Source organism: Rattus norvegicus, chromosome 5, assembly GCF_036323735.1.
Source record: "Rattus norvegicus strain BN/NHsdMcwi chromosome 5, GRCr8, whole genome shotgun sequence".
NCBI lineage: Eukaryota > Metazoa > Chordata > Mammalia > Rodentia > Muridae > Rattus > Rattus norvegicus.
In genome coordinates, this window is record NC_086023.1 from 87,562,727 (window position 1) to 87,589,151 (window position 26,425).

The 26,425-nt window shown below is 39.3% G+C and overlaps 1 protein-coding gene and 1 long non-coding RNA gene across 4 annotated transcripts in view; one reads left to right on the forward strand and one right to left on the reverse strand.

The window, feature by feature from the left end:
• Brinp1 (BMP/retinoic acid inducible neural specific 1) overlaps positions 1 to 2,854 on the reverse strand; it is a 201,960-nt gene extending 199,106 nt beyond the window's left edge. The window contains exon 1 of the mRNA XM_006238272.5: positions 2,322 to 2,854. The gene's annotated coding sequence lies outside the window, so the exon portion shown is untranslated. The remainder of the gene's footprint in view (positions 1 to 2,321) is intronic.
• Positions 2,855 to 2,895: 41 nt separating this feature from the next.
• LOC108350985 (uncharacterized) overlaps positions 2,896 to 26,425 on the forward strand; it is a 53,483-nt gene continuing 29,953 nt past the window's right edge. For 2 of the 3 annotated variants that reach the window (XR_010051840.1, XR_001837976.3), the window contains exons 1-3: positions 2,896 to 3,031; positions 16,641 to 16,758; positions 20,613 to 20,784. This is a non-coding gene — a long non-coding RNA (uncharacterized LOC108350985). Of the gene's footprint in view, positions 3,032 to 3,064; positions 16,489 to 16,640; positions 16,759 to 20,612; positions 20,785 to 26,425 lie in introns of those variants that run through there. The other variant, XR_010051841.1, reaches the window with a different exon arrangement.

A 26,425-nucleotide genomic window follows, 5' to 3' on the forward strand; every position in this document is an offset into this window, starting at 1 on the left:
ATGGTGGGCAGGTAGGATAAGGGTGTTGTGAGTTCCTGAACAGGGTAATGAAACAAACAAAAAGACAAACAAACAAAAAAGACATTGACTGGCTGAATAACTCCCTGGGTTCTAGTCCTGGCCATGCCACCAATTTTCGAGTGAATATTTAGAATTGTCATCCTCTCTTTGAGCCACAGTCCTGCCTGGTTGCTGTTTAATAGCAATAGCTCATTTATACACTGGACCAGAGATAATGAGAACCTTTCCCAACATGAGGGCTCTTCTACTTGCAAAATCCCTCCCAAAACTGCACTAAGATGCTGTGATCTAACCTGAGTTTTGTAAAGTCTACTCTGTAGGCATGCCCTCCTGAAGTCTTCAGCCTGAGAGATCAGCCTGTAGCCAGAAAAAGGTATGTGTGCAAGTGCTTGCAGGTAGAACAGACACCCACCAGCCGGGGCAGGTTCCTGCAAACACACGTTTGCTTTTATCTCTACTCAGAAGATACAAACGTACCTATAAGTGTTTAAGAGAAAAAAAAAAAACAGGTATATTTCTATTTTCTTTCCCTCTCAAGAGGCCTTTCTAGTGACCCATTAGACTCTCTATCACACCACCTCAGCCTCATCTTCTAGCTTCACTGCTTACAAGCAGAATGGCTGCCATTTACCTTGAGAAAGTAACAGCTGCCTAGTCTGGAAGCCATGCTAACAGCAGTAAAACTCAGCATTTTTTGCTGAGTAGGGCAAGCCTTTAAAAGGCAGCCGGGAATCAAATCAATGGCTGGCTCCAGGACCAAAGCCCAACTGTGCCTGGGCAGGGTGGCCAAAGTATTTACCTAAACAGACTCCTAAATGGTAGAGGAAATAGGAAGGAGACCCTTACCTCAAATTGTCTTCCTGAGAGTCTTTCCAGACCTCCCTGTCCTTGGCAGTATTTTAGAGCCAAGCATCAAATGTGAGGTGCAAACCAGACAGCAGTTTAAGTCAACTACCACCACATTCTGTGATGGATTCCCTACCCACCGTCCCTCACAAATTGTAGCTATTGGTCCTTAAATATTCACATATAGACCTCCACCTCCCATCCACCACCATCACCCCCAAACACACTAATCTCTCTCCCTTCCCTAGTAGCTTCCTAACTTCCTGGAGGCATGAGAAAGCACTGTTTTAAGAAGAGATTCTAGGGCTTCCAAAGCTTGTCTGAGATGGAGAAGGCAAAAATAATATATCCTAGGAAAGTACCTTATCAGTCTCCTCCCAAAGCACCCAGAGCTGCCCCAAATGCTATTTTCTCTGGTACCCAATGTAGCTGAGATGGACGATCACATTGCCAGAGGATGCTTACTCTTTTCCCCTGAGATGATTCAGGCAAACTTACCCAGACCACCCCCTAAACAAAAGGCGTGTGTGTGTGTGTGTGTGTGTGTGTGTGTGTGTGTGTGTGTGTTGATTGCAACAGCAAGACAGGGTGATCTCTCTACCTAAGACTTGTCATGCAGTAGATAAGGAGATCCCTGATTTCCTCCTTTCCTTCTCACTCCATACTCAGCCTTTCCAAATTCCCATCAGAATCCTGGAGTCTGCCCAGTGTGGAATTTAAAGGGACAGCATCTCTCTTGCCTAGGGGTTTGGACATGTCTCTTTCATTTATAATGGTGAGTTCAAGTGTGCAGAACTATCCCGTGATTTAGACGATATTTTTCCTTCGTAAGTACCAACATTGGGCTAAATAAAGGCACCGTCTATATTCCTACATCTCTACCAAACCAATGCCCAGAGACCAAAGAGGAAGTCCACAGCGGGCTTCCCGGAGGCTACGTGATCCTGTAGTAAGAACCCTATTCCATTCCCTGTAAGCTGAAGAGATCTAATTAAAAATACACAGACGCACACACACACACACACACACACACACACACACACACACACACACACACAAACCGCGTTGAAAGTAGGTTATAAGGCACAGGGACACACACACACACACACACACACACACACACACACACACACACACACGACACCACGCATCAAACGCAAACGACGCTTCACAGGCAAACATACACTACCACCACATCAAGTTCCCACCATGGTACACACGTCGGGAGCGCGCGGGGACACACACCACACTTACTAAAACCCGCATTTAACCCATGGAGTCCAATCTACAGGAACCCCAGTCTCCAGAATAGAAGAGGACTTGGAGGCGAGGGAAGACCGGACGAGGGTGCTGGAAGGGGGATGGGAGGTGCGGGCGGGGGCGCCCCAATTGCGGTCCGGGGCGGGTTCCAAGGGCAGAGGGGCTGTGGGGAGCTGCGCCGGGAGTCGTCTTACCTGGAGTCAATGTCCGTCTTTGGCGGAGAACAGCAGGAGGACGCTTTTTATTCGGCTCGGTGGGAACTTGGAAGAGCCCTGCGTCCAGCTCGCATACCGGGGACGGCGCGGGGACTGCAGGCGTGGGGGTACCTGGCTCCTAGCAGCCTGGCTCATACTCAGCCTTAAAGTCCCCTTGGCTGGTCCCGAGGACAGGCATGAATCCCGGCTCCGGAAGGTGGCCACTACTCCCTCTGCCTCCGGCTCTCTGTCTCTCTAGCCTTCTCCTTTGCCTGCGCTCTTCTCCTCCTCTTGCCCACCCCCCCGTGCCAGATCAGTTCGCAGCCGTGGGGACCCGGAGCGAGGCGGCTGGCGAATGGAGAGGGAAGTCCAAGTACGCCGCGGTCTGCGGGCGGGGAGCAGCGGAGGCCGGGCTAGGTAGTGGGAGGGACTTTGCCGGCGACGGAGGAAAATGAATGGGGGAGAGGCTGCCGGGGGCGGGGAGGGAGGAGCTGAGAGCCGGGGTAGATTCCAAAGAGTGTTTTGTACGTCTTCAGGCGGTGGGGGAAGAGAAGTGGGGCCGCCTGAAGGGAGGGGCGGACTGGGTGGGCCAAGGATGAGCTTCAGGGGAACTCACATGAGTCTGGGGACAGTGCGGCGAGTCTCCTTACGTGAGCACCCCAAAGGATCGTATGCGCGCAGATCCCGAATCGTGATTCTAGCTGAACCGGGTCTGTAGCTGAGTGATGCGCGAGCGTCTGGTATTTCTAATTATGCGGGAGCTTAACGTGACTGCATGCACATACCTGAGTGTGGGTTTTGTCTGGGGTGACGCACGTCTGAGTCCCGTTGTGTCTCTGTGTTTCCCTTTGAGTACTGGAAATTGTTTTTGTGTGTAGGCGAGATCCCACTTAACCTCCCAGAATTAAGCACACACTTCCTTACGTGGGAAGGATGTCAGAGTGGGAAGCCGAAGAGAACGCAAAGTTCTCTTGGGACCACCAGAGACAGGGAAAAGGCCTGGGTAGCTAAACTAAGACAAAAATACAGATAGCGGGGAAACTCCGCATTCTGCCTGAGGTGCAGAAAGGGCCTCTCCCTGAAGTATAATGTAAGGCCTTTGCATGGTCTGAATCTCCAAATTATTCACATTCTATGTATTTTGTTTTACTGTACTCAAAGCTTAAATCCATCAGAAGTGTTGGTTCCTAGTTCTTTAAAGATTTAGCCAGGGTTGGAAGCTCTGTGGAAGCTACCAGCGTGAAAAGCAGGAAAGCGTCAGGAAAATAGAGGAAAATGTAAAGGAATCCAGATGCAATGAAAAGGGCAAGTGTTGGGCATAAACTGGAATCTCATCTGTGTAGGATCTTGGCCAAGTTACCTCAGCCTTTACTTTCTTACTACCTCCCATGTAGTTAATTCACCCTGTCTATTACCCGCTGCTGTGATTCCTAGGTTATTAATGTTTCTCTTACCCGAAAGGTGACAAGGCAGACACGCAGTCAGTCGAAAAATGTAGAAGAACCTAAAAAACCAGGGACTGAAAAGGAGGAGTTTTGAAGCAAATTGGGAGAAAAGTCCTTGAACTCCAGACTAGGATCTTGAGAAAAATCAGCATATTGACAAAGAAGAAGGAGAAGTAGAGGAAAAAGAGACAGAAATATACAGGCATCAGAGAGAGGCTAGCAGTAGAACCCACTGGAGGTCTCCTCTGCATTTGAAGTGCAATGTAAATGAGAGGTCAGTACCACGGACAGCTCTCAGGCCACTGACCAGATGTGCGATTTCTCTTTCTGACTGATGTTTCTTGGGCAACAATTTTGTTCTTCCCTTGGCTTCCAGCATGAGTTGAGATCCTGGCCATTTCTTCTTGAAAAGATTACAATATAAAGAAAAACACTCACCACACATGATGTCCCAGTTTCTATCCTGTATCCTTTCTTTCCTTTCTTTCTTTCTTTCTTTTTTTTTTTGGCCCTCTCTTTCTATCTATACCTCGTGGTTTCCTAGTTATTTGTCACATTCTTGTTTTGCTCTGTCACCCCCAGCTGGGAGCTGCCTCCTTGAAAAATACCAACAACAGCTGGTCAAGAAATCAATCTAAAATAACCTAGTCAGATGAAGACCAAGACAGAGTTGATCCTTTATCTTCCTTCACAATTAGACTCTCATGGTAGTATATGGTCAAAATGCTGTACAAATAGGACACTTAATAACATAAGAAGTTACTCTGTTGATTACCAGTCACCCAACACAATCAATATTTCACTCAGAAACATAGAATCCTCTGTGTGTGTGTGTGTGTGTGTGTGTGTGTGTGTGTGTGTGTGTGTACTGGGAAACAGAGAAATAGAAGGAAGAAGGGGAATTGTTAAACTTTTACCAGGCACTAACCTTCATTTGGAATATTTTCTAGATAGGTCTCAAAATACTATGTGAGCAAGGGTTATAGTTCTGTTTCTACAGTGACTTTCCAACATGCATAAAAGCTAAAGCATGTCCCCAAATTACCAGTACAGAGAAGTTGGAGATAGAAAAATTAGAAGGTCAGAATCATTTTCATCTATAGTGAGATTGAGGTCAGCCTGAGATACATGAGAGACTGCCTCAAAAAGAAATAAAAGAAAGAAGGAGAAAAGGAAAGAAGGAAGAAAGGAAGGAAAGATGGGTTGAGTGACTTAAGACAAATAATATTACCCCATTTTTATATAACAAATCCCCTAACACATGAATATCTACCGAGATTGATTTCACCATAATTTGATCAGCCCTGAAATTTGAAACGCATTTCTATGTCTAAATATTTATTGTGTTTTTCAGGAAAGAATAGAAAAACCCCAGGGTAGTTGGACAATCTTCGAACTCAGTGGAGTATTGTGCCCAACATAAATACAAACCCTGATACCTGGAACCCTTGACTAATGTGTGCCAATGGAGGATTCAGTAGACGTTGTCCCTGGAGAAGGATATGAAGACTTCACAGGGCCGATTTAAGACTCGCTGGAACTTTATTGGTTCTGAGTTTTAGATAAAACCTGAACCTTTCTAGGTCTTGGCTCATTTGCATTTGGCTCTGTTTAGCTGCCCTGTTTCTATGAGGCAAGCCTGAGAGGGCCATTTAAAACTGTCTCCAAAGACTTCTTGGTCATCAGGAAAGTTCCTAATGACTTATGGAGAAAGTAATCAGAACCATATGGATCACATTTATGCAGAAAGACACACTGGTGGGAAAAGGTTTGGAGGCCAAAAATATACTCTGTCTTCTTCTTTTTTTTTTCCTTTGCCAAAGAAAGAACATTTAAGGAAGCTTGAGATATGTGAGAAATGTCTTGTTCTTTCTTTGGGGTGGGTGTTGGTGAGCAGCTGCTTGCTATTTCCACGGAATTTACAAAAAGCTTGCATGGGTGGAGGGAGTTTCCAACAAATTAAGGTAGACTTGAGTGAGAACTTACTATCTGTGGGCCTTGAGGTAACTGCTATAAAAAGACCTTGATCAAGGACATTTACACAGGAAACAGCATCCTACTGTCATTACACACCATCATATTGTCATGGATTCGATAATATTTGTTAAGTCTCAGCTCATTTTAAGCATGTCACAATTGCTACTGGCTGTGTATTGTGGGGGGAAAAGTTTATGAAAATGTACTGAACTTTTGATAAGATTTTTTTCTAAATCCCTCTTTGTTAATACCATTCACTGTCCCTAGATCTTCTGGTATCTTTTCTGATTTCACACTTGGCATTTCTTTTCAGAGTTTACCTCACTGGAATTCAAGTTGACTAAAATTAAAAAAAATACATAAAGAATAAAATAAATATGCAAAAAGCAACTTTTGATTCTAGAAATGCTAAGAGACAGATAAATTTTGCCAATAAAATGAAGGCCCTGCTTCCCTCACCTCAAATAAAGACAAGATTTTCTCCTATTTGTGCAGGACTTTTAGCCACCTGCTGCTGCCACAAAGGCTTAAGTTTTCTATGGCTGCTAAACCTCAGAGGAGTTAAAAATCCCTTAATCTGGGGTACTTTGGGTTCAAAGAGGGCTGAACATCTGTAGGAAGAAACTTGAATTTCTTAAGGGCCTGCTGAAAGTGAGATCATATGAAAGACTTAAAGATGAATGACCACCTGACTTCTGTCTTCCAGGAGTCTAAAGTCCTCTACAGGGCCAAAGTTGGGCCAAATAATCACAGTATATCAAAGAGCGTAGTTGTGATCTTCAGAATGCTTAGAAAATTCTAGAAAAGCTCAGAGGGAAACATTTGCTTCTGTATCAGGGCTGGTGTAAAACAGCAAGAGATGGTTTTATTAAGTCTTGAAAGCAGACGAAAGAGCAGGCCTTAGTATTTACTAGTTTCACAGATTTTTATTTAATTTTATATGCTAGAGGTATAGAACCGCCCCCTCTCTGTGGGTGTTTGTGTATGTGTGTGTTTGTGTGTGTGTGTGTGTGTGTGTCTGTGTGTCTGTGTATGTATGTGTATGTATGTGTGTGTGTAGTTATGAAGACAGTTTATGTGGAACACTCCCTTTACTCTCACCTCACTAAATAATGTATTTGTATGTTTCAGTGTGTGAGTGCATATTTGTATCTGTGTTCATATTTTTGGAATTCCATTTATAAGTTGTGGTTCCTCTGCATATGTATATAAGCTTGTCTTTTAACTAAATCCAGAGCTTACTGATATGTCTTCTATTGCTAGCTAGCTTGGTCTGCAGATCCCATATTTCCACTTCTGAGCCCTGGAGTTATAAATAGGCATCACACTCACTTGGCTTTTACAACAGTTCTAGGAATTTGAACTATTGCCCTCATTCTTTCTAGAGAAGAATGTTGACAACAGATCTACTTGCCATCCTGGATATTAATATTTTTTAATATTGTAACATTTATTATATATTTATTGATATATGGATAACCATTATTAGTAAACTAACATTTATTAATCTCTATAGGTCAGAAGCATCCAAACCTTGCCTGTCTCTCACCAGAGTTTAAATGAGCATCTGCTCACTGAACAAAATTGCTATTGTACAGTGAACCCTATTTCTCTTTCTCTCCTACTCTATCCCCTTCTGATCCTGATCTCATCTAAGTCTTCTGGAGGCAGTATGTTTAAAATGAAATTTCTATCCACTATTGTACTTATGTACAACCTGGTAGACCTCAAGCTGCATACCCAAATCAGAACTGCAAAACTCAGACCTCTGTATCTTCCATTCTCTGGCCCTTGTAATATTTACATTCATGTTATGTCTAGTTATTACTATTTTGCGTGTAGTAGTAGAAATGAATTGTACAGTGATGGTTAGTTCTGAACTTCTGTCTAAACAAGATGATTAATGCTAGCCCCTTCAATGTCACTGCATTTGTTCCCAAGCACTGCTATATGTCCATTGTGACACGTAACCTCTATGGAAAAAGGAAGCTCACATGACACCTTCTCTGCTGCTACAACTAAGATGGAGAGTATTGTACATAATCTGTCTCAACTTTCTCTCTTTCTAAGATGATGTACAAACCTCTCAACTCCAGTCACACTGATCCTTTTCCAGGGCCTATAATTTATCTAGTTCCCGCTTGCCTTTAGGCTTACATCTGAGTTTTCTGTTCCATTCAAATCCTTCTCATACTTCACATCATTGTAAATATCACTTCCATGTCTCCCAGACAGGATATTGGTCTCTCAGAACTCTTAATGTCTCCTTCATCACAATTCTAATTAAATAATTATCAATGGCATTATTCATCTAATGTATATTTCCTAAGCTAAGCTCAGTGGCATAAAAATATATTTATAATGAAAGCTGAGCATGCAAAGACTCAATGAGCACCAATAGCTTCCTCTTGACCTTCACAAATATTAATTTAAGTCTTCACATTAGTCTGTGATGTGGGTATTTCTGTTATGGCCATGACTTCCATTTTCATTGGTCAATATTATATAACAAAAGCAGATTCAACCTTAGACCGTCGTACTGTAGGAGCCAAACATGAACTCGTGATGCTATTTACCCTTCTACATGGAAGGAGTGTAGTGCATATTTCTTCTACACCCAGAAGTTCTCTCAAATCCATTGAGTTCTTATGAATATACTGTCTCTTCTAATTCTACAATACTCCTTGCTTTTAATCAGGGATATTTGCATATGTCAATCTTCTTTGAAGTGCTCCAGATATCAGAAGACACATTCTCATATTCCAAAGCTTCACTGACACATCTGATTTCCTAAGGAGGAGTTAGACCTATATCGGTTGCCTGACAGGTTCTTAATATGTAATAACTGAGGTTGTAGGCATGAGTGCATGCATGCTGGTCTTACTACATGTGACTAATCCCAATGTTTCCTCTTCTTTCTCCATCCCATGTTGCTAAACTTCTGTCTTTCTTAACCTGTATCTTGTCCAGCCCTTTGCCCTAGTAACATATAATTCTAAAATCACAAAAGCGGGAGTATATGATCTTCTTGATGGAGACTCAAGGGACATCCCTAATGTAAATTGCTTTAACATCCAGCTTAAATTGATAGGGCAGCAAACATATAGATCTTGAAAATCTCACATTGCTTAACGTCTGGTTTCTGCAACCTCACTTTTCTGTATTAATTCAAAGAGGTGGTTAACACAGAAGATAGCCCCACTTCGTAGGGCTGGAAACATCAGCTTATGTCCAGTCAAGGACTTTCAGAATGATTTGTAATGAGGGGCTCTCCCATGATCTAGATATTCACTGAAGCCCTCATTCTAAATGGCTGGCTCCTAAGTCTTTTTCTCTCCCTCCTTCCCTCCCCTGACCCCTCTCTCTGTCTCTCTCTCTGTCTCTGTCTCTGTCTCTGTCTTTCTCTCTCTCTCTGTCTCTCTCTGTCTCTGTCTCTCTGTCTCTCTGTCTCTCTGTCTCTCTGTCTGTCTGTCTGTCTGTCTGTCTCTCTCTCTCTCTCTCTCTCTCTCTCTCTCTCTCTGCTCTGGTCCACCAGGGGGAGCCCAACATTGGCTATTTTTAGGTTTCACCTGCCTTAAGGCCCATTTCTCCATTTTATAAAGGAGCCAGTTTTCCTTTTTTTTTTTTTTTTTGGAAAACCAAACTGATAAATTTCTCACTTTATATATTTATATAGGTTTTACTCCTTGCCCTAATTCTAAGGTATATGAGCAAAACAAGCCAGTCACATCTCCTGCCTAGGATTGCTTCAGAAAGGGTTGTGGTACAGATCCCCAAGACCAATCAGTTCTAGAGTATTTAATCAATTCTTTATTTAATAGTTCTCTGAAAAGTGAAATAATGAGGTCAGTCAAGAAAGCTGAGTAGGTAAAGATGACATGAGTTAGGATTCCAGGACTCACACACTAGAAATAGCAAATTTTTGTCTTCTGAGCTGTATATATGGAGGTGATTTGTCGCAATTACACACACACTCACACACACACTCACACACACACACACTAAATAAATAAATAAATAAATAAATATAATTAAGAAAAATAAATGCAACTAAATGTAATAAAATTAAATAATGATGATGGGCATAATTAGTAAATGGTGACAAACCCTGGAATTCTGTCAATTATTTTTTGCCACCACACAGAGAAATGGATTGGGAATGAAGTAGGAAGCTGTAATGATCCACAGGTTTCCAAAGTCATCATGGTTTTGTTGTTATTGTTGTTGTTGATGATGTTGATGATTTGGGTTACTTTTTGTTGGTGGTGGTCTTTTGCTGTCATTGTTTTTGAATTTGTATACTTGCTGTCAAGTATATTCTTATAGATCATGATAGATCAGGGAATTGGGTTTAAGATAAAATCATGTGACTTAGAAGGACTAGAACTAGTACTGCCACCTGTATAGAAACGAATAGCTGCCATTAGGATCCTGCCACTGTCAAACTTCGTACCATGCAAAAGGAGTCCATATGCCCTTCTTGACTCTGTGTGCTCAACCTTTGTCTTAGGCAGAATTCCACAATGAATTCTAGTAACACCCATTCTTATGCAACCATATCTCCTCTAAGTATGGCTGGAATCTTTACATGTAATGAGGTATCAGTACTAAAGCATGGTAAGTTTTAAAAGCAAACAGTTTTCTCAGGATGAGGAGGCCTGAGTGGCCAACTCTAGCTCACTTGTAAGAAACTATCAGCCAAGTACATTTTCAACAGTCTATGGCCTCCTGTGGCACGCCTAACAGCGGAAGTGGTGTGCGTCTCTGACTCTTTTGCTTGTGATTGGGACCTTTTTCTTCCTATTGGATGCTTCTTCCAGCCTTGATATGGGGGTTGTACCTAGTTTTATTGCATCTTGTTTTGCCATCTTCAGTTGATATCACAGTAGGCCTGTTCTTTTCTGAATGGAAAGAAAGAAACCATGGACTTGGGGGGGAGGGGTAGAGACTGGAAGGAGTGGAGGAAAAGAAGGCTGTGTGTCATGATGTATTATATGAGTAAAAAATAAATTAAAAAAATTAAAAAGTTAATGTCATCTGTATAAACATAAGAACTGAAGCTGAGAGGTGTGGAAGAAAATGTTTCCTTTTGCTCACACATATTCCTCACAGTAAAGAGGTGTTCCAATCCAGTGACATTATTTGTTCAGAGGTGTAAATAAACACTAATTATTCTCAAGTCATTGAGCATAATAAATATGAGAAATAGAATTAGGAATTAAATAGATTTCAGTAAGAACCTGGCATTATCATTTCCTAGGAAAATATATAATAATCCTTACGTGGAACATTACAGGTATAACTCTAACCCAGTGTAACCTCCTGTCATTGGGAAATTGAGATCCAATAATTTATTCTGAATCTCATGTTCTGAGTCTTTTATATGCTGATATGACAAAATTAGAGATCAATTGAGAAATGATGTCTATTCCATAAGATTATTATAATAATGACATCAGATAAGCATTGTCTATGGAGTTTAAAATATGGATACCATGCACCAATATGACTCATGCTCAAAGTAGTTCCATGTCAACAGGAAATATGTAACTATTAATGTTTACTGAGCTTCACACAGAATCAAGTTTCTCTTAATGATATTCACCTGTTAGTTCATACACTTACCACAGAAATACAAACTAAGTGCTATGATCATCACTGTCAATGTGAATGTGTTTAATAAGAATCAAACTAATGTTTAAAATCTGATCTTCTGTTCTCAAGTCAAAGCATTTTATCTATTGCCTACTAAATCTCACTAAATGATTTTAAAGAAGTGCGGTAGGATTGTAGAGGCTTTCATTTATTTGCCTTTGTTTGATGGAAATTTCTCCAGTCTCATGTGCCACCTATAAATTCTAAGGTTTCCATATCTGAAATTCTGACCAAGTCAGTAGCACTAATTTAAGGGTTAGGCAGAACAACATTATAAGTTCCTGTGTGATTTCCTGTAACCTATATTTGCCATTTACTCAATGTCTATGATGTTTAAAGAGTGTTGCTCTAAGTGCTTCACATATATTGCATAATTTAGTTAATCAATTTAACTGAACTGAAGCTCAAAACAGTGTGAATCACAGATTACCAAAATTAATTTTAAAAATCTGAAAGGTAAACTAATTTGCTTAAGAATACAGAGCCATGGAGAACTGAATTAGTGCTTGAAACCCAATGTTGTAATCTTTGTTTCTCCTAGCTATGCTCTGTACTTAGCACTATTGTGCAACCCAAAGCAGTTTGTTACAATGTGTCAAGCAAGCCTGTTCTAGTTGAGCCCAGAGTAATATCTCTCTGGCTCAGAAAGTTTGCTTTAGAGTGGCCAGCAAGCAGTACTGAGAAAGGATGATTGGCTTTTGGGTTTATAAACTTAAAAAAATAAAAACGAGTAAGCATTGTTTATAATAAACTCTCTGGAAGTGATCTTGAAATTCAACTGGTTAATATTTTTTTCATTCATATCTTTATAGATTTTTTCTACATCCCTAGCTGTTTCTTGTTCATCTTTCACCTGAGGCAGCCATTGGGAACTGATAGTGGCATCACCTCGTACAACAACCGCCCCCAATACCTCTTAGCACAGTCTTCAAGTCAGAACCTTGAATGAAATACACCTGTCTCAGGAGGCAAAGTCTAGAAGCAAACTCTGTGTTCTCTCCCTGAGACCGGTAAAGGTCTTCTGTAGATTTTGGAGATAAAAGCCTGTTTGACCAACAGTATAACTAAATAGAAAAAAGATATGTGCCTTGTGAGCTAAGCACATTTTTACCTTTCTATTACAACATTCAAGTGATCAAGAACTGTTGTCATTCTCTGTTTTCAGCAGAGAAAATTGTTTACAGAACCAGAGTCCCTGCTTCAATTGTGTAACATACAATATTTATGGACCTAAGATATAGTTGAGAATGTCAAAATCTTTTTCAGTAATATGGGGAAAGTTAAGATTTTACTTGGGACAGATATCCCCAGAAACAAATTAGCAAATTAATGTTTTATTTTATTTAATAGTGAGAGGATAAACAAAGCCTTGGTTTATGAATTTAGTCATTCCTTGTCTCTGCTAATACTTTTGCCAATATTACACCTTGCTGATAATAACACTGTTAAATGCACAAGCTATAATTAAGTACTGAGCCATTTATGGGTGCACTGAATCTTCTTACAGGATCACTACATATGCCAAAGGGTAATAAGAATTTAAAAGTTTTAGAGGGAATAGTGAATCAAAATTACACATCAGATTAGTACTTCATAGCTTGTGAATTAGAATAAACAAATATTGAATAAGTTGATATAAAAAGCAAATGAAGATGAAGGATAAAGAGTAAAAACACAAAGAGGAGGAAAAAAGAGGAAATGAAGATGAATAATACTACGTAAAACTGGCAATGACAAGATGAAGAGGAGGAAGATGAAGAGGAGGAGATAATGAAGTAGGAAATTTATTTGTTAATGTATCTAAAAATAAATAGCTAATACCTCTCGACTTTTTGGCTAAGATCAAGTGTAAAAATTAGATAGTTGACCATCATTCAGATTCTCACCTGTGTCATCAGGATCCACCTTGTCTCTCTCAACTCACTCTCTGCTTCAGTTGACCTGAATATCAAGTAAACATTGTCCATCAATAGCTCAAATAGCAGTTTTAGTCGGTTCTAATCAAGGTCTTAAGATTTTGTTCAATTGGTTGTAATGGAGCTGTATTTCATGGTCTATGATCACTACCAGCCTTGAGAACAACCAGATAGATTAAGGGAAAAAATGGATTCTTCTTCCTGAGAAAAATTGAGAATCTCTTTCCATAAACATGAAGAAAGAAAGCTATGCATACAGCAAATGACCCTGTTGCCAGATCCCGTGACTCTCAATAAACGATCCCATAAATCACACCTAGGCAAGCTCTAAAGGAAAAAATTCCATTTGTGAAGTATACTCTTTATCAGCAAAAAAATTTGTAGAGAATGTGTAAATGATCAATTTAATATATACCTAGATGATTCTCAGCAATCTGTTAGAAATGTTATATCTGTATCTTTCTTATAGTTTCTTAGGGTTGTTTCTGATTCCAGAAAGTTATTTTATTTTGATATCAATATTTCAAACTGTTTGAGAGTTTTACCCATTTATATAATGAATTTTAGTCATTCTGATTCTCCTTCATCCTCCCACTGAGTCTTCCTGCGACTTTCATGTCATCTTGCTGGCCCTTGCCCCACGTTGATGGGCGGTTAATCACTGAAGTTATTCATCTATTTTTAAACCACTGAAGAACGTGACACACCCCTCCTAACTAGCCTTAATTGCTAATAGTTCTTCTGAGGACAAAGTGCGTCCCTCATCAGTAATAAAATTTGGATGACCCTAAACCTGTGGAACTTGATAAAACAGCTGCAATGATATGATGAATGCAGGAGCTCTGTCATGGCTAAAATATAGCTCCCCATCCGCAACTATTTTATCATTTCTACCTCTTCTTTCACTTGTTTCCTGCTTCTATTTTAGAAAGAGTCAAATACTACACCATTATTTATTTTCCACACTTTGACTATTTGTGGGTTTCCCCATTGAGGATCTCCTGCTTCAATAAGAAGCATCTGTGATAAAGTCATGGGAAGCCCTTATCTGTGGTGGCAAAGATGAGAATTTAGAGGGAACTCTGACAATGTAACTGTTTTGCAAAAGGGAAATAGTAGGTCCCCATATATTTTATCAGAAAAATTCTTAGATACTGCTGAGTGTTGCATATTTTATTCCAAAATGACCACAGTAAATTTTGAATATCTCACTGATTTATTAAACAGGCAATAGACAGTAAAAGTTGATTTTATTTTTTAACTGTACATGCCCAGACTCACAAGCACCAGTAAAAACAAGATAAAACAAATATTATTAGGAAAAGAAATTTTAAAATGCCAGTTTTAATTGATTTTCCCCCCTCTGGCTCAAATAAACCCCAGAGTGTAATTAGGACATATGTATATATTGAAAACATCATGCTATTTTCTCATTCTTTGATGTCTATTAATATCATAAGTATAGTGGTTTATGTAGTAACTCACATTATTGACAATTACTAGCCAATATTTTGGAAGACACATGAGATCAGTATATGAAGAGAAAGAATGTGAGAACTGAGCTCAGAGAGCCATGTCTTTCTTGTGGCTAGTCTATTTTATTCAACAGCATAACCCCATTAGGATTTGTATTATAGAGGTATATGACTGGGGTTTCCACACATTTTATCTAATATAATTGTGAATATTTCAGTGAGGCCAGCTTTTGATCATCTATCATTTACCTATAGTTTTCATCTATATCATTTATCAAGCTATTTGCCTGGCATGTATCTATCATTTGTCAATATATTTAAATATTTTCTGTAAACACTTATAACACAGAACCAAAAACTATTATTTAATTATTTTGTGCCTCAGTTAGAAGAAGAATGAATGATGATATTACATAAACCCATTCCATTTCAGCTGCTTGGTTAGTCCTCGAATTCTGGCACTGATCCAGAAACTAACTGCAGTTCAGCAGCCCATTGTATCACATCCAACCTGGAGCTACAGGTCCAGGACCAGGTGCAGCACAAACACTGCTGCCCAGGTCTCAACTCTATGGCAACGAAATCCTGGCTAAAGCCTTGTTCAAATGCACTAGGGATAAAGGGACTAAGTAATCTTTCTATGCAGCAAGCCATCTCTTGGTTTCCAAAATTTGCCTGATAAGAATGATCTAAAAGTTTCTAATCTCCCATAGATAGGTCTACAGCTAATTCATGAAATAAACTACATCATTATTAAAAGGTAATAAACAGTTCTGTGTGGTTATGAATACATCCCCATAGAAAGAATATTATCTTTGCATCCAGATGGACATAGCTTCAAATCTCATCGCTGTTGCTAGTTTCATTGGTCCGGATTGCTGCACCTCAGTGATTCTCCTGTGGTTTGCATAAAAAATTGGTTCAATAAAATGTAATTTACAAAACTGAACAAGAACTAAATGTATTACAGCTTGACATAGTTTCTGACACAAACTTCAATGCAGTATATGGATAAAACAGATACATTTTATATCCTTGACAAAAAGGGACTTCCTGGGGCTGTCACTATAAATCTTAGCACCAAAGTGTCTCTGGTATATAGTATATATCCAATGTATGTCCCCTGAATAAAATAGTGAAGAGAATTATCGTATCTAAATCCATCAATACCTAGTCACATTTGCTTTCTTGGCCTTTGTTTGTTTGTTTGTTTGTTTGTTTATGTAAAAGGTTATTAAGACATTTTATCAAATAGTCAGTGCCCTGGATATATTTCCTGCTTGGTTCATTAACCTGAATTGTGATAACTAGTTAAAAGATGAGGCATACTGCTCTGTAATGTGAAACATTGTCATGTTACAGTATGAAAGAGGAGGCAAATTTTATTCTTTAGTAACATTTTTAAAAATGACCTATAAGCAAAAATTCACCTGAGAGCTAGGGAATGGCAACAATGTTTCATCTTTGGTTGATTCCTCAAATCCCTGAGAGACAACTCTGGGTGGGCCAACTTATGTCCCTATGTTTTTCAAAGCTTTGATGAGAGTAGAGGGTTTCTCTGAGAAAGGGACTCTAAATTCCATTGATATTTTATAAATAAATATTATTGTATCATTTCTTGATCAATGAGCTTCAAGAGGTGATTCCTTGCTCTTCTGACTATCTTACACAGTGCAGCCTGCAACCTGGAAAGAGGCAGGTAGGTTCTTTTCCAACCCATTTTTAAGTGCTTGCAGCATCCATAATTTCCAAGCCAAAATAGCAATGCCATTCATCATAAGCTCAAAGCCAGTTGAATGTGGTCATGGAGAGCTATGTTGATATTCTGCTGCTTTCTGTTCCTCATGGCAGGGGGACTACATTTCTCCTATGCAAACAACTATCCTTATGATGAGTGGTGATCCTATTTGACAGAGCCCAAAATTCATTGCAGAATCATCTGTCTCCTGGGAACATATCATCTACCTAGGTAAGATGAGTGCACCTCAAATGCCTGTTTTTTAAATAATCCTGAATCTCCACCCCATTTAAAAGACACCTGTAGAAACAGAGGAATACGAATCTTTCCTAATACTTCTGTGCTTTTAGAAATTAAAGATCGACTGTATGGCCTTGAATGGCTACAAACATTTCAGGATTAGCAGGTTAACTTAAGGCACTTTGAATCCAACCGTTATTTGAGAGAAGAGACTTGATAGTAAATAATATTTATAATTGATGGAAGAAGTATTTATTCTAATTTTTGGTTTTTGGTTTTTATTGTTGCTGATGTTGTTTTTAAAAGCAGCCATTACTGTTCTCCTCCAATTTAAACTGCATAATCCTCCATGGCTCAGTGAGCCTGCCAAGTTCAAGTTATGGTAGACTGAGCAGGGGTCTTTTACTCTTGGGCACATCTGCATTCATGCTGCACAAATGGAACCCCTCTGACTCTGATAGTATCCTCACTTGTGAACATAGTTGGAAGGAAAGTGAAGGGCACAGGGGTTCTAATTTGTTCTGGTCCACTCTCTTCCTAGGGTGTATGTTTGTATGTTTAACTGAACAACAGGGCACGTGTTTAAAATTACCAATGAGGCACTGAGCCAGGACTTAAATGTTTTTGAAGTGCAAGTCCTACATTGTATTGAATCTCACTTTCAATTTGATATTTAAATCTGAAATATCAGGAAAGTAGTCAAACTTATTACAACTTTAAGACTGTACTGTTATTATGAGGATGTTTCCTGAGTCATTTGGGGTCACTGCTGCTCAAGAAAACACGAAAATGTCAAGGAAGCAGATAGAAAATTATGCCATTTTTCTCTTCTCTTCTCTTCTCTCCTCTTCTCTTCTCTTCTCTCTCTCTCATATATATAATATATATTATATATATAATTGCATATTTTATGTATTTCCATTTAAGATATGATCCCCTTCCTTCCCTCTCCCATTCCCCCTCCTTCCTCCACTGTTACTATGAAGATGTTCCCACTTCCACCCACCCACCCACTCCCACCTCAACACCCTGGCATTTCCCTTCACTGGGGAAATTAGCCCTCACTTGATCAAGGACTTCTCCTCCTATTGATGCCAGACAATGCCATCCTCCACTACATATGTGGCTGGAGCCATGGGTCCCTCCATGTAAACTCTTGGCTTGGTGTTTTAGTCCATGGGAACTCTGGGGTGTCTGGTTGGTTGATATGGTTGTTCTTTCTATGGGGTTGCAATCCCCTTCAGCTCCTTTATTCCTTTATCTAACTCTTCCATTGGGATTCCTGTGTTCAGGCCAATGGTTAGCTGCAAGCATCCTCCTCTGTATTAGTACGTCTTTGGCAGAGCCTCTCAGGAGACATCCATATCAGGCTCCTGTCAGCAAGTACTTCTTGGCATCAACAATAGTGACTGGGTTTGGTGGCTGCATATGGTATGGATGCCCAGGTAGGACAGTCTCTGGATGACCTTTCCTTCAGTCCCTGCTCTACTTTTTGTCCCTGTATTTTTCCCATGAGTATTTTGTTCTCCTACTAAGAAGGACTAAGTATCAAACATTTTGATCCTCCTTCTTGATCTTCATACAATCTGTGTAATAGTTTCTTGGGTATTCCCAGCTTTTTAGCTAATATCCACTTATCAGTGAGTGCATACCATGTGTGTTCGTTTGTTACTGGGTTATTTAAATTTGAATAATATTTTCTATTGTCATCCATTTGCCTAAGAATTTCATGTAGTCATTGTTTTTAATAGCTGAGTTTTACTTTATTGTGTAAATGTACCACGTTTTCTGTATCCATTCTTCTGTTGAAGAACATCTGGGTTCCTTTCACCTTCTGGTTATTATAAATCAGGCTGGTATGAATACAGTGGAGCATGTGTCCTTGTTTTATGTTGAAGCATCTTTTGGGTGTATGCTTAGGAGTGGTATAGCTGGTCCCTCAGGTAGTACTATGTCAAATTTTCTGAGAAACTGCCAGGCTGATTTCCAGAGTGGTTGTACCAGCTTGCAATCCTACTAAAATGGAGGAGTTTTCCTTTTTCACCACATCCTCACCAGCATCTGCTGTGACCTGAGTTTTTGATCTTAGCCATTCTCACTGGTGTGAGGTAGAATCTCAGGAATTCTTTGTAAAGGCGGCAGCAGCTGTATACGACTGGCTATTGAAAAAAAGAGACATGGCTTTTCTAAACTGAGATATGTCAAAAGTACAAATTCTGCACTGGATAGGTCAGAAAGTGTGGAAAAATGGAACATGTGTACCATAACTGTATGTTGGTTACGTGATATGAAAATGATGCCATTTTGATGTGACATGTAAATATACCATTATATTTAATTTTACCTATTTCATGCACTCTCTGCTAGCATAGTCATTGGTTACTCCAAAGATCATAAAAATGGTTCAGTGTAGGTGAAGAGAGTGGAAAGGGCAGATTCTATTAGTGAAACAATGGGAAAATGAGGAGGAAGAAAAATATGAATGCTAGCTGAGCATGCTCATGTTTACTTTTACTAATTATTAAGAACAAATACATGGTGACTTTGACAGCTAGGTGCTCATTTGAAGTGTCTTATAACTGAGATCAATAAATCTGAGAAAGTGATGTGCTAAGAAATCAAACCACAAGAAATGCGAGACTGGGAAGCAAAGATACTAGTCTCTCCACTGTCAAACCCATGCTTTCCCGTACACCAAAGCACACCTTTCTAAAATGTATTCATTTTGCTATAGCCAGTGGGCTAAAGATCTGCAATTCTGATTCTGCATCTCCACTTCTTATCTCCTTTCCCCCATCGCTCACAGGACTGCAAACAGGATTTAATATTGTTATTTTATTTACTACAACCATTTCTGGCCCCTGCACTCTGCTTGATGCAGTACAAAAATAGTTTGCCCTTTGGGAGGAGCAAGCTGAGTCTGTGCCCCTCCATGGCTGTATCGTGTTTATAAACCAGGCAGGGTGGATAGAGATAGCAACCTGGCTAAGTATGGCTCCAGGGGGAGTCGCTTTCTGGCTGAGTTGATAATAGAAAATGGAGAACCGCACCTCCAGGTCAGGGACCGAATCTAGTCCAGTCTTTCACTGTCTATTCGTGTGATTACTCAGAGGAGGGCAGCAGGAATTTGAGTTTTCCCCAAAGACTTCTCTATTTTCCAACCCTTCCTCCCACTTCCTAGTCCCTTTCTACGCTGCTTCTTTAGGTCTGCTTTTCTTCAAAAGCCTCAATGCACTTCATTGGTTACGAATGAGAAGTTATTCCCCACTAATTTCCCATGATCCCATACCCAAAATGAGAAAAAGAATAAGGACCAAATGGTTCAGACACATGGAAGGAAGTGTCATCTTCTCTACATTCTAATGTGGCTCTATAGCATCATTAGGTAGTCATAATTAAATAACAATTTCTATGATTTGTTTTAAATAGTATCTAAAATTCTACAATTAAGTAGTAATTCTACAGTTAAGGTTTAAATAGTATCATAAAGATTGAGTTAGTGGTGTAAGGTTACTTTAACATATTTTCCGTGTACTTAAAACGTAGTATATCATTTTTCGTTTAAATCTTGGATCACATTGATGCACAGGAATGTAATCTGTACACAGAATGAGGAGGCTCACACGCTCTAAACCTTAAGAGCTCTCCACTTCTTTATGGTAAGCAATAGCTTACCATATTGGACGTAGGGCTTTCTCAATGGGCAAAAATTTATGCTTGTTATGGTAGACCTAACCAATCACCAGGGCCTAATTAGGACATGAATCTTAGAAAAGAACCTACTATCTACCACTTTGCTAAACCAATATTATTTCAAACTGTTTTCTAAATTCTTATCCCCTCAGATAAGAGCATGTTTCACCATATGTCAAAAAAATTATCTTTGAAATATATGGAGAGAATTCAGGAGCAAAACCATAGAGGATATGACAAAACTCTTGCGCCCAAAACAAGAAAGATGTTAACATCTGAAGACCAGGAAATTTGCTGTGAGTTTGTGACTAAAAGAACTGGAAGGTAAGCTTTATCTTTACTTCAAGAATATGGCTGCCTACACAAGACCAGAACTAGGAAGACATCAGTGCACACAGTGTACATGTTAAAGTGGAATGGGTAAATCTCAAGGGTCCCAGCCCTAGACAAAGAACCACAAGCAAATAAGACATGATGAAAGCATGAGAATTAATCTCTCTGGGGGCTGAGTCCCATAATTAGTTTATCCAATATCAAGTGATCAGCTCTGAAATTGTATAACTAGAAGCAACACTATATGTATTCAGCAGATTGTATTTACATATTTATGCGCTTATACATGTATATGTAACAAGAACAAGTTAAAAGCAGCCATAAATTTTAGCGGGAGCAAGAAGAAGAAATGGAAGCTATAAGTTGAAGGAAATGAAAGCAAATGCTTACATTTTAATTAAAAATTCAGTAAAATAGTCTTCCATGCACACTGTACAGAATTATAGTTTTCTTTGACCTAGGCAAGGCCCAATTTCCTTATTTCTAAAATGTGAATAATCACCTTGAACATAACCATGTTGCCATATGTCAACTCAATAACTTATTTCCTTGCTTTACATGATTGTATTTTTTAAAAAGGTGGGCTCAAAAGCAGATAAACCATTATGTTAGAAATTAAAAGATAATCTAGTGTGAATTTTGAGATCAAAATGTTGTACTTCTGCTTCTATATACTTTTCTCATCTGTTCAAGTTCTTTTCATTTATGTACATTAACACTGAATCATGCTATATAATTTTAACAATCCATTTATGAATATATATATATACATATATATATTTTACATATGCACACAGTCCATGCTTGGCTAGGGTATTTTACTGTCAGGAATATACTAGTGAATTATAGTAAGACTGTAGTTTAAAGAGACTCATGTAATTTCTAAATTATATTACACAAACTATTTTTATATAACATTGGGCCTAATCTGATAAATTTTAAAATTAATTAATCCCAATTTTTATAATTTATTATTTCTTTTGATAACTCACAAAAGTAAAATGGATTCTGATTACTCCCTCAAATGTTCTTTTATATCCCCACCATTTCTTTTTTTTTTCTATTAACTTGAGTATTTCTTATATACATTTAAAGTGTTATTCCATTTCCCGGTTTCCGGGCAAACATCCCCCTCCCCCCTCCCCTTCCTTATGGGTGTCCCCCTCCCAACCCTCCCCCCATTGCCACCCTCCCCCCATAGTCTAGTTCACTGGGGGTTCAGTCTTAGCAGGACCCAGGGCTTCCCCTTCCACTGGTGCTCTTACTAGGATATTCATTGCTACCTATGGGGTCAGAGTCCAGGGTCAGTCCATGTATAGTATTTAGGTAGTGGCTTAGTCCCTGGAAGCTCTGGTTGCTTGACATTGTTGTACTTTTGGGGTCTCGAGCCCCTTCAAGCTCTTCCAGTTCTTTCTCTGATTCCTTCAACAGGGGAACCTATTCTCAGTTCAGTGGTTTGCTGCTGGCATTCACCTCTGTATTTGCTGTATTCTGGCTGTGTCTCTCAGGAGCGATTTACATCCGGCTCCTGTCGGTCTGCACTTCTTTGCTTCATCCATCTTGTCCAATTGGGTGGCTGTATATGTATGGGCCACCTGTGGGGCAGGCTCTGAATGGGTGTTCCTTCAGTCTCTGTTTTAATCTTTGCCTCTCCCTTCCCTGCCAAGGGTATTCTTTTTCCTCATTTAAAGAAGGAGTGAAGCATTCACATTTTGATCATCCGTCTTGAGTTTCGTTTGTTCTAGGGATCTAGGGTAATTCAAGCATTTGGGCTAATAGCCACTTATCAATGAGTGCATACCATGTATGTCTTTCTGTGATTGGGTTAGCTCACTCAGGATGATATTTTCCAGTTCCAACCATTTGCCTACGAATTTCATAAACTCGTTGTTTTTGATAGCTGAGTAATATTCCATTGTGTAGATGTACCACATTTTCTGTATCCATTCCTCTGTTGAAGGGCATCTGGGTTCTTTCCATTTTCTGGCTATTATAAATAAGGCTGCGATGAACATAGTGGAGCACGTGTCTCTTTTATATGTTGAGGCATCTTTTGGGTATATGCCCAAGAGAGGTATAGCTGGATCCTCAGGCAGTTCAATGTCCAATTTTCTGAGGAACCTCCAGACTGATTTCCAGAATGGTTTTACCAGTCTGCAATCCCACCAACAATGGAGGAGTGTTCCTCTTTCTCCACATCCTCGCCAGCATCTGCTGTCACCTGAGTTTTTGATCTTAGCCATTCTCACTGGTGTGAGGTGAAATCTCAGGGTTGTTTTGATTTGCATTTACCTTATGACTAAAGATGTTGAACATTTCTTTAGGTGTTTCTCAGCCATTCGGCATTCCTCAGCTGTGAATTCTTTGTTTAGCTCTGAACCCTATTTTTAATAGGGTTATTTGTTTCCCTGCGGTCTAATTTCTTGAGTTCTTTGTATATTTTGGATATAAGGCCTCTATCTGTTGTAGGATTGGTAAAGATCTTTTTCCAATCTGTTGGTTGCCGTTTTGTCCTAACCACAGTGTCCTTTGCCTTACAGAAGCTTTGCAGTTTTATGAGATCCCATTTGTCGATTCTTGATCTTAGAGCATAAGCCATTGGTGTTTTGTTCAGGAAATTTTTTCCAGTGCCCATGTGTTCCAGATGCTTCCCTAGTTTTTCTTCCTTTAGTTTGAGTGTGTCTGGTTTGATGTGGAGGTCCTTGATCCACTTGGACTTAAGCTTTGTGCAGGGTGATAAGGATGGATCGATCTGCATTCTTCTACATGTTGCCCTCCAGTTGAACCAGCACCATTTGCTGAAAATGCTATCTTTTTTTCATTGGATGGTTTTGGCTCCTTTGTCAAAAATCAAGTGACCATAGGTGTGTGGGTTCATTTCTGGGTCTTCAATTCTATTCCATTGGTCTATCTGTCTGTCTCTGTACCAATACCATGCAGTTTTTATCACTATTGCTCTGTAATACTGCTTGAGTTCAGGGATAGTGATTCCCCCTGAAGTCCTTTTATTGTTGAGAATAGCTTTAGCTATCCTGGGTTTTTTGTTATTCCAGATCAATTTGCAAATTGTTCTGTCTAACTCTTTGAAGAATTGGATTGGTATTTTGATGGGGATTGCATTGAATCTGTAGACTGCTTTTGGTAAAATGGCCATTTTTACTCTATTAATCCTGCCAATCCATGAGCATGGGAGATCTTTCCGTCTTCTGAGATCTTCTTCAATTTCTTTCCTCAGTGTCTTGAAGTTCTTATTGTACAGATCTTTTACTTGCTTGGTTAAAGTCACACCGAGGTACTTTATATTATTTGGGTCTATTATGAAGGGTGTCGTTTCCCTAATTTCTTTCTCGGCTTGTTTCTCTTTTGTATAGAGGAAGGCAACTGATTTATTTGAGTTAATTTTATACCCAGCCACTTTGCTGAAGTTGTTTATCAGCTTTAGTAGTTCACTGGTGGAACTTTTGGGATCACTTAAATATACTATCATGTCATCTGCAAATAGTGATATTTTGACCTCTTCTTTTCCGATCTGTATCCCCTTGATCTCCTTTTGTTGTCTGATTGCTCTGGCTAGAACTTCAAGAACTATATTGAATAAGTAGGGAGAGAGTGGGCAGCCTTGTCTAGTCCCTGATTTTAGTGGGATTGCTTCAAGTTTCTCTCCATTTAGTTTAATGTTAGCAACTGGTTTGCTGTATATGGCTTTTACTATGTTTAGGTATGGGCCTTGAATTCCTATTCTTTCCAGGACTTTTATCATGAAGGGGTGTTGAATTTTGTCAAATGCTTTCTCAGCATCTAATGAAATGATCATGTGGTTCTGTTCTTTCAGTTTGTTTATATAATGGATCACGTTGATGGTTTTCCATATATTAAACCATCCCTGCATGCCTGGGATGAAGCCTACTTGATCATAGTGGATGATTGTTTTGATGTGCTCTTGAATTTGGTTTGCCAGAATTTTATTGAGTATTTTTGCATCGATATTCATAAGGGAAATTGGTCTGAAGTTCTCTTTGTTGTGTCTTTGTGTGGTTTAGGTATAAGAGTAATTGTGGCTTCGTAGAAGGAATTCGGTAGTGCTCCATCTGTTTCAATTTTGTGGAATAGTTTGGATAATATTGGTATGAGGTCTTCTATGAAGGTTTGATAGAATTCTGCACTAAACCCGTCTGGACCTGGGCTCTTTTTGGTTGGGAGACCTTTAATGACTGCTTCTATTTCCTTAGGAGTTATGGGGTTGTTTAACTGGTTTATCTGTTCCTGATTTAACTTCGAACCTGGTATCTGTCTAGGAAAATGTCCATTTCCTGAAGATTTTCAAGTTTTGTTGAATATAGGTTTTTATAGTAAGATCTGATGATTTTTTGAATTTCCTCTGAATCTGTTGTTATGTCTCCCTTTTCATTTCTGATTTTGTTAATTTGGATGCACTCTCTGTGTCCTCTCGTTAGTCTGGCTAAGGGTTTATCTATCTTGTTGATTTTCTCAAAGAACCAACTTTTGGTTCTGTTGATTCTTTCTATGGTCCTTTTTGTTTCTACTTGGTTGATTTCAGCTCTGAGTTTGATTATTTCCTGCCTTCTACTCCTCCTGGGTGTATTTGCTTCTTTTTGTTCTAGAGCTTTTAGGTGTGCTGTCAAGCTGCTGACATATGCTCTTTCCTGTTTCTTTCTGCAGGCACTCAGCGCTATGAGTTTTCCTCTTAGCACAGCTTTCATTGTGTCCCATAAGTTTGGGTATGTTGTATCTTCATTTTCATTAAATTCTAAAAAGTTTTAAATTTCTTTCTTTATTTCTTCCTTGACCAGGTTATCATTGAGTAGAGCATTGTTCAATTTCCACGTATATGTGGGCATTCTTCCCTTATTGTTATTGAAGACCAGTTTTAGGCCGTGGTGGTCCGATAGCACGCATGGGATTATTTCTATCTTTCTGTACCAGTTGAGGCCCGTTTTTTGACCAATTATATGGTCAATTTTGGAGAAAGTACCATGAGGAGCTGAGAAGAAGGTATATCCTTTTGCTTTAGAATAGAATGTTCTATAAGTCCATTTGGCTCATGACTTCTCTTAGTCTGTCGACATCACTGTTTAATTTCTGTTTCCATGATCTGTCCATTGATGAGAGTGGTGTGTTGAAATCTCCCACTATTATTGTGTGAGGTGCAATGTGTGCTTTGAGTTTTAGTAAGGTTTCTTTTACGTATGTAGGTGCCCTTGTATTTGGGGCATAGATATTTAGGATTGATAGTTCATCTTGGTGGATTTTTCCTTTGATGAATATGAAGTGTCCTTCCTTATCTTTTTTGATGACTTTTAGTTGGAAATTGATTTTATTTGATATTAGAATGGCTACTCCAGCTTGCTTCTTCTGACCATTTGCTTGGAAAGTTGTTTTCCAGCCTTTCACTCTGAGGTAGTGTCTGTCTTTTTCTCTGAGGTGTGTTTCCTGTAGGCAGCAGAATGCAGGGTCCTCGTTGTGTATCCAGTTTGTTAATCTATGTCTTTTTATTGGAGAGTTGAGGCCATTGATATTGAGAGATATTAAGGAATAGTGAATATTGCTTCCCGTTATATTCATATTTGGATGTGAGCTTATGTTTGTGTGCTTTCATTCTCTTTGTTTTGTT